Source organism: Heptranchias perlo, chromosome 2 (assembly GCF_035084215.1).
Source record: "Heptranchias perlo isolate sHepPer1 chromosome 2, sHepPer1.hap1, whole genome shotgun sequence".
Classification (NCBI taxonomy): domain Eukaryota; kingdom Metazoa; phylum Chordata; class Chondrichthyes; order Hexanchiformes; family Hexanchidae; genus Heptranchias; species Heptranchias perlo.
In genome coordinates, this window is record NC_090326.1 from 118,412,743 (window position 1) to 118,421,979 (window position 9,237).

Below are 9,237 nucleotides of genomic sequence, written 5' to 3' on the forward strand. Positions count from 1 at the left end.
CAATCCTCTGGTGCAATCTCAACTACTTAGCACCCTCTGTTGCTCCTCCACTTCTTCCTCCAGAAAACATGAATATAGCATAATTCCCATTGGAAACCCCATTGTGCTAACTTTTAGGACCTAAGTAAACAACCCTCAGCACAAAGCCTTCCTGCCAAATGATTTTTAAAAATAAAAGCAAAAAGACATACAAAGTAATATTCAAGAATAGTAGTTTGTTTTCTTATGTGCCCATTTAAGTCATTCCACAATTCCTTAGTAATCCTGGAGCCCTATTTTACATGGGTGAATTCATGACTCAGTTCACATCTGGTGTAAAAACTGGGAAATTATAGGGATGTCAGAATTACAATGAAATGAAATATTGAAATGAAGCTCCCAATGCCAAAATCCACTGGAATTAACTGCAGCTGCAATGCAGGCAGAGATCTGGCATAAGCAATCTCTGCCTATTATGGGGTGTAACCAATCAGAAAATTTCCATGAAAGTGTTCTGATCCCTAGCGCAGTCATTCTTCATCTTGATGAACAAAATATTAAACAAAAAATAATGTACACTGATCAATCTCCCGTAGCATTGCACAGGGAGTCCAGACCAAGAGGAGTTTTCAGGTGAAGCAGGGTCATACGGCAGCAGATATTTGGACCAGAGTGCTCAGAAACAATTCAGTCTCTATTTTAAAATCATACCTTCTGTTTTCATTTATATATTTCCATTTATAATGGAAGCTGCCTATGTAAACTTTTCACACTATAATTACAGCCGCCTACCAATGGTGGTGATGCAGCACCTCTGCTGGTGAGAAGGTGTAATTACAGCATGACAAGTTTTATAGGCAGCTTTCATTATTAATGGAGACATAGGTATTTAGAACAGGAAAGCTGACGGGAAGTGCATGCAGATATAAGATTTTTAATGTACTATAGATATATTTTAAAAACAAAACATTTGAATTTTCAAGACTACCAATAAAAATCTTTTAAAAATCCAATCATGTATTACGATCAGTTCTTGAATGCTAATTAAAAACAATATTTTGTTTTCAAATTTGTTGATTCAAATTTTTGTCACAATATCAAAAATAGAACCAATTGAATCCATAATCACCTGATCCTCACAGCTCTATTTAGAATACTAAATCTGTACTGGAGGTTTAAGTTAACAGCATATATAAGGGGAAACTGGAAGGCCAACTTGTCTGCAAGACTGAATTTTGAATGAGAATGTACAAGGTTAAACATTTGCTCCTGTACTCCAGGCACATGCTGGGAATGCACATCACAAAATTGCACACTCCGATCCCATAATTTTCCTGTCCACTAAAATTAATAGATGTAAAATCACGAGTTGGAGGTGTGCAATTTCATGATGTGTGCTTTTGGTACAGGAATGGAATTTTTCCCCGTTGTGCCTTTGTGACTGACTTTGACTCAGTGAATTCTTTCACAGGTTGATTTTTTAAAAAATTGCTGCCATGGGAGGCTATTTTATCCGTGAAGAAAATGAACGTTAATGTTTTCAGACATTTCAGATCAGCAGTAAAAGTGGAAGATTAGAAACATGCACCCACTGCTTTTAGTGACACATCAGAGTGTTACTAAGTGATATACGTACATTATTCCATTTTGGCTTAATTGGCAATTCAAATTTGATCCTTCAACAATTGTCAACATTCTTATCAATATCTAATGAAAGTATGACAACAGCCATAGCCATTGTACAGCTGTCGTCACTTGCTAGTGATTATCAGCTAACAAAGCCACCACTATGTATTAATCACATTTCTAATGTATATAAGCCTTTTAGACTTCCCATTATATAATATATTGAATAATGGATTCATGGAGAGAATGAGAACAATGAATCAGTAGGAGTAATTACAATGTGAGATTATTTTCCTAATAATTACTCCTACTCACTGGGATAGTGTTATTTTTAAACCTCAAAGTAAGTCTGCCCTACTGATGCTGTGTGGAAGGCGTCATGCCAGTAGTGGTTTCCATGGTAACTGAAAGGATGCTTATCATAGTAGATACAGCACAGGAGGAGGCCATCGAATCTCCCAACTGTTTCTGCAAGCATCTTCCTGTGCCACACCAAAATAGACTGGAATTAACTGCAGCTGCAATGCAGGCAGAGATCTGGCATAAGCAATCTCTGCCTATTATGAGGAGTAACCGATCAGAAAATTCCCATGAAAGTGTTCTGATCCCTTGCGCAGTAATTCTTCATCTTGATGAACAAAATATTAAACAAAAAATAATGTACACTGATCAATCTCCCGTAGCATTGCACAAGGAGTCCAGACCAAGAGGAGTCTTCAGGTGAAGCAGGGTCATATGGCAGCAGATATTTGGACCAGAGTACTCAGAAACAATTCAGTCTCTATTTTAAAATCGTACCTTCTGTTTTCATTTGTATATTTTCATTTATAAAACTGCCTATGTAAACTTTTCGCACTATAATTACAGGTGGTGATTCAGTGCCTCTGCTGGTGAGAAGGTGTAATTACAGCATGACAAGTTTTATAGGCAGCTTTCATTATTAATGGAGACATAGGTATTTATAATAGGAAAGCTGACGGGAAGTGCATGCAGATATAAGATTTTTAATGTACTATAGATATATTTTAAAAACAAAACATTTGAATTTTCAAGACTGCCAATAAAAATCTTTTAAAAATCCAATCATGTATTAAGATCAGTTCTTGAATGCTAATTAAAAACAATATTTTGTTTTCAAAAATTTGTTGATACATATTTTGTCACAATATCGAAAACAGAACCAATTGAATCCATAATCACCTGATCCTCACAGCTCTATTTAGAATACTAAATCTGTACTGGAGGTTTAAGTTAACAGCATATATAAGGGGAAACTGGAAGGCCAACTTGTCTGCAAGACTGAATTTTGAATGAGGTTAAACATTTGCTCCTGTACTCCAGGCACATGCTGGGAATGCACATCACAAAATTGCACACTCCGATCCCATAATTTTCCCGTCCACTAAAATTAATAGATGTAAAATCACGAGTTGGAGGTGTGCAATTTCATGATGTGTGCTTTCGGTACAGGAATGGAATTTTTACCCCGTTGTGCTTTTGTGACTGACTTTGACTCAGTGAATTCTTTCACAGGTTGATTTTTTTAAAAATTGCTGCCATGGGAGGCTATTTTATCCGTGAAGAAAATGAACGTTAATGTTTTCAGACATTTCAGATCAGCAGTAAAAGTGGAAGATTAGAAACATGCACCCACTGCTTTTAGTGACACATCAGAGTGTTACTAAGTGATATACGTACATTATTCCATTTTGGCTTAATTGGCGATTCAAATTTGATCCTTCAACAATTGTCAACATTCTTATCAATATCTAATGAAAGTGTGACAACAGCCATAGCCATTGTACAGCTGTCGTCACTTGCTAGTGATTATCAGCTAACAAAGCATGTATTAATCACATTTCTAATGTATATAAACCTTTTAGATTTCCCATTTTATAATATATTGAATAATGGATTCATGGAGAGAAGGAGAACAATGAATCAGTAGGGGTAATTACAATGTGAGATTATTTTCCTAATAATTACTCCCACTCACTGAGCTAGTGATATTTTTAAACCTCAAAGTAAGTCTGCCCTACTGATGCTGTGTTTGCTAGTGGCAGTTTCCATGGTAACTGAAAGGATGCTTATCATGGTAGGTGCAGCACAGGGGGAGGCCATTCAGCCTGTGCTGGCTCTTTTAAAGAGCTATCCAATTAATCCCATTCCCCTCCTCTTTCTCCATAGCCCTCTAATTTTTTTCCCTTCAAGTATCCATCTAATTCCTTTTTGAAAGTTATTATTGAATCTGCTTCCACCATCCTTTCAGACAGTGCATTCCAGATCATTACAACTTGCTACATAAAAAATGTTTCCTCATGCCACCTCTAGCTCTTTTGCCGATCACCTTGGGCGTCATTTTAGCACCCGCTATCGGGTGCGTTCCTGGCGGGGGGGCTCCGAAAATCGGAGAATCCCGGAGTGGGTCGGGAGCCCGACTCCAACCCGCCCACTTCCAGGTTCCCCACTGACGCGGCGGCGTGCGCACGCAGCCCCCGCTGGTGGGAATCCCGCAGGCAATTAAAGCCAGTGGGGTGCCACTTGACGCTATTTATTTTGCTTGTTCAGGTCATTAACTGACCTGATTAAGGGATTATGTGAGGAGGGGTGGGATTTTAGAGCAAACTGGGACTGTTTCCCACACTGGGGGAAACACTCCCAGTTCAAATGGACCTGTTGCAGCTATCAACCTGTGGCAGCTGCAAAGGTCCATTTGACAGGTGGGGGTGGGGGGAGACCCTCACTCATTGCAGGAGGCCACTCTGTCACTTGGGACAAAGTTTGGCCTCCACCACCCTCCTCCTGACAATCAAAGTCACCAACTTGCACACTTACCCCGGGGTCCAGAGACATGCACCTACCTTGTGGACCCCCTCAGATGTACATCTTCCTGAAGGGGGCCGCCGTAGCTGCAGTCATGACCTCCTCGGAGGGCGAACAGCATCACCAGCCTCGCCATCCACGCCGTCCACCTCTGACACGTGGAGCTCCACAACAGAGTGCTGAGACACATCCACCTGTACAGCAGGAGGGAGGGCTACCGCAGAGAGAGATGCGTCGCAGAGGGCACTACCCTCGCCACAGGATCCACAGACCGAGGCTCAGCTTCCTGGACCTCTCTGAGCAGCAGTGCACACGGAGGCTCAGAGTCACTCGACATGTAGTCGTGGACATCTGCAACCTCCTTCATGCCGAGCTGCTCCTGGCTGGCCCGAGCACCATCTTCTTACCTGTCGCTGTCAAAGTCACCACTGCCCTCAACAACCTCTCCTCCGCATCCTTCCAGGGTGCAACCGGGGACATCGCCGACATCTCTCAGCCGTCTGCACAAAAGAGCCTTGCAAATACACCTACACCCACTCTGCAGTGACACAATGGGTGTCAGCAGTTGTGGGTCTTCATCGCGATCCTCAGGAAAGTGCATTATTGCACAAACCAGACAAGATTCGCGAAGACATGGCAGTAGTGGTGCCAATATAATATGTAATGTGAGTTGGTCAGAAATTCAATATAAGTAACAACCATGACAAACCCTCAAACACCCTTGTGCATCCCCTTCATGCTCATGACACGTTTGCCTTACGCTGCCTACTGCACATATGTGATGCATGCCCTGTGGCTGCAGCACAGGTAGTGGCAGGTTGAGTGAGGCTGGCCGTGAAAGAGATGCACGAGAGGTTGAGCATGAGATAGAGCCATGAGATTGTATGAGGATTGGGTTGAGTGGTAATGGCGGGATGAGTACTGGCGAGGTGAGTAGGTGCAGGTAAGATGAGGATGAGGTTTGAGTGGGTATGAGGGGTGATGTGACAGAGTAGTGTTGGCAGTGCAGAAGGAGATGTGGGGTGGGGGCGGTGATGTGGCAGACGGAGTGTAGGGGAAAGAGTAAATGTACTCACTTTGGCTGACCTACTGAGGTCATTGGAGCGCCTCCTGCACTGTATGCAGGTGGGCCATATGTTGGTGGTGCTGGTGACCTCCTCTGCCACCTCGAGCCAGGCCTTCCTGGTGGCAGAGGCGGGCCGCTTCCTCCCGCCCGCCGGGGGGAAGATCTCTGTCCTCCCCCTCCTCCTCACCCCATGTATTGATACCTGGAGTGAGGCATCATTAAACTGGGACTAGCCTTCCCCCTGGGCTGCTCCATGCTGTAATTTTTTCTGTTTGTTGCAGCATCTGTCAGTGGAGGACTGCCCCTTTAAATAGAGCTCCTCCAGCTGACAGATCTTACTGCGCATGTGCAGCCCGCCCAATGCGCAGATCAGCAGTGGGGAACCCGGAGGAGAAGGTAAGTGGATCCAATTGGGCTACGATTGCGCGGGTGGCAGACTGATTTCGCCGGACGCATTACCCACGTGCCCGATAGCCCCCCCCCCCCCGCAGCCCTGCTAACATCAGGCCCCTTAAATCTGTGTCTTCCGGTTACCGACCCTTTTGCCACTGGAAACAGTTTCTCCTTATTTACTCTATCAAAACCCTTCATGGTTTTGAACACTTCTATCAAATCTCCCCTTAACCTTCTCTGTTCTAAGGAGAACAACCCCAGCTTCTCCAATCTCTCCACATAACAGAAGTCCCTCATCTCTGGTACCATTCTAGTAAATCTCTTCGGCACCCCCTCCATGGCCTTGATATCCTTCCTAAACACAATACTCCAGCTGAGACCTAACTAGTGTTTTATTAAGGTTTGGCACAACTTCCTTGCTTTTTTACACTGTGCCTATATTAATAAAGCCCAGGTTCCCATATGCTTTTTTAGCAGCCTTCTCAACTTGTCCTGCTACCTTCAAAGGTTTGTGTATGTGCACTCCCAGGTCTCTCTGTTCCTGCACTCCCTTTAAAATTATACCATTTAGTTTATATTGCCTCTCCTCATTCTTCCTACCTTCTTTTAGTTGATGTGTGATGACATTCTCACTGTAAAATCATTAGAATTTAATCCGGTAGATTACTGGGAAATGATATTGATTTGTATTTTCAGTTGAGGGTTTTAGATTACATTGTACACTCTAATAGGGCAGTAAGCATACTTGGTGAAATAAACTGCACAAAGAAATCATAATTGTTAAGAACTAACCTAAATAACCCCTTGCAATTCTGTAGTTGTGGTGGAACAGGACTCCGTGATGAAGACATTTTAACTAGAAATTCTAACAATCCCATTGTCAGTGCATGCTGACTAAATCTGTGGCATTTTACCCTGCAATAATAGCAGGTGGATATTTTCATGTCATCCGCATACATATATATTACACAAATGTAGCGAGTCACTAAGCTCTGAACATAATATTGCTAGAAAGTACCGCAAATTCAGCAAGAATCACTGGTTAAAATTTCTTCATCATTACAGTTTTCCAGTCATGACTATAGAAATGGTATTCCAGTTCTTTCTTTGTAGCTGTAATTTCTTTACTAATTTTATTTCACCAACAAGTATCACTAGTGTACCAGCTATTACATTTTACCAAGTCAATCTACTATGAGGGGTGACCTGATGGAGGACGTTAAAATTATGACGGGGTAGATGTAGAGACAATATTTGCACTTGTGGGGGAGTCCAAAATTAGGGGCCATAAATATAAGATAGTTACTGATAAATCCAATAAGGAATTCAGGAGAAACTTCTTTACTCAGAGAGTGGTTAGAATGTGGAACTTGCTACCACGTGGAGTAGCTGAGCTGAATAGCATTAATGCATTTAAGGGGAAGCTAGATAAGTACATGAGGGAGAAAGGAATAGAAGGATATGCTGATAGGGTTAGATGAAGTAAGGTGGGAGGAGGCTCGTATGGAGCATAAACACTGGCATAGTCCTGTTGGGCCGAATGGCCTGTTTCTGTGCTGTAAATACTATGTAATGTAATACTCTGAAATATCAATGGCTATCTAACAAAATGTCATTACCATGGTGTATCAGAACTGACCTATCAACAAGGACATATGAAAAAGGACCCAGCCCATCCGGACATTCTGCAGCTACATACACACCATCGACCCACTGTCCATAATCACACAATCTCCTGGGAGAGCCAAAAAAAGAAAAAAAGTGTGGTTAACTTAGGAAAAATTCATGAGATTCCCTATTTCCAGTTACCCTGCCACTTAGCTTTTATAAGTTGAAATATCCGCCTCTCTCAGGAAATTGTCCAACTATCTTTTGTAGGGCCACAGGGAATCAATACTCACTGCACGCTTTGGTAATCTGCTCCTGTGGGCGATGACTCTCTGTGAGAAGAAATACTAACACCTAACCTGGCTCTTTGTTCTACATATCCAACATAACAAAATCTATTCCCTTCATCATTTTAAAAGCCTCCATCAAGTCTCATCTAAGCTTGCATTTCTCTAACAAAAATAGCCCCAACTCCTTGAGCCTTTTCTGATAACTGAGCCCTAGAACTGGATATCATATTGACTGCCCTTCTTTGTACCTCTCCAGGGCCTCAATATTCCTTGCCATGCATGGGAACCAAAATTGGACAAAATACACCAACAGTGGCTGCACCAAGGCCCTGTACAGCCCAAGTACAATATCCTTAGTTTTATATCGTTCGACTCTAACAATACAACATAAAACACTACTTTCCGTCTCAATGGCCTCATCAAACTGCTTCTGGATCTTCAATGATTTAACAGCTGTTACCTTCAGATCGCTCTCTGCTCCAGAACCTTTAGCTGGTACTCCTGCATAACACTGCACTTATTCACATTGAAGGACATCTGGTAACTTGGTCTGCACTTTTTTTATATTTGATCTAAATTCCCAACTTCCATGCACATTTTTGTATCATCTGCAAGTATGTGAATGGTTCAATGATAACTCATTTGCAGTCTTCCACTTGTTCAAGATCTAAGAATGTCTGTCTTGGAAGTGTGATGATTGCAATGGTTAATGTGCAAGTTTCAGTTAAATCCTGATTATGAATATGAATTAACAGAATTATCACCATGGCAAGTTGTGAAATTGAATTCAATAAATCTGGTAACTGTAGATTAGCACCAGAAAAATAACCATGAAATCTTCCAGATTGTCATAAAAACTCAACTGGTTCACTAATGTCCTTCATGGAAGGGAACCTGCCACGCCCACTTGGTCTGGCCTACGCGTGACTCCAGTTCCACACATGGTTGACTCTTAATGATCTCTCAGTTGTAAACAATCACTGTTAGGTCTGATTTTCTTATTATTACTAAACTTATCAGCAACAACCCAGTCATTATATCAGGATAAAACTTAAGGCCATCTCAGCCCAGTCGAATCTGCAAAGACCTCCTCACTAACATCTGTGGTCTGGTGCCCAAGTTGGGATGGCTGATGCCCAAGTTGGGATAGCTGTCCCACAGACTATTCAAGCAACATCCTGACATAGTCATACTCAGAGAATATCAGCCAACATCTCAGATTCCTCTATCGCCATCCTTCGGTATGTCCTGTCTTACCGCCAGGATAGAACCACCAAATATGGGGGCACAGTAACATACAGATGGGTGGGACTGACCCTGGGAGACCTCAACATTGACTTTGAACCCCCTGAAGCTTCATGAGTTCAGGTCAAGAAAAGGTCAAGGAAACCTCCTGCTATTTATCTTCTACCTCTTCCCCAGCCAACAAAACAGTATTCCTTCATGTTGAAC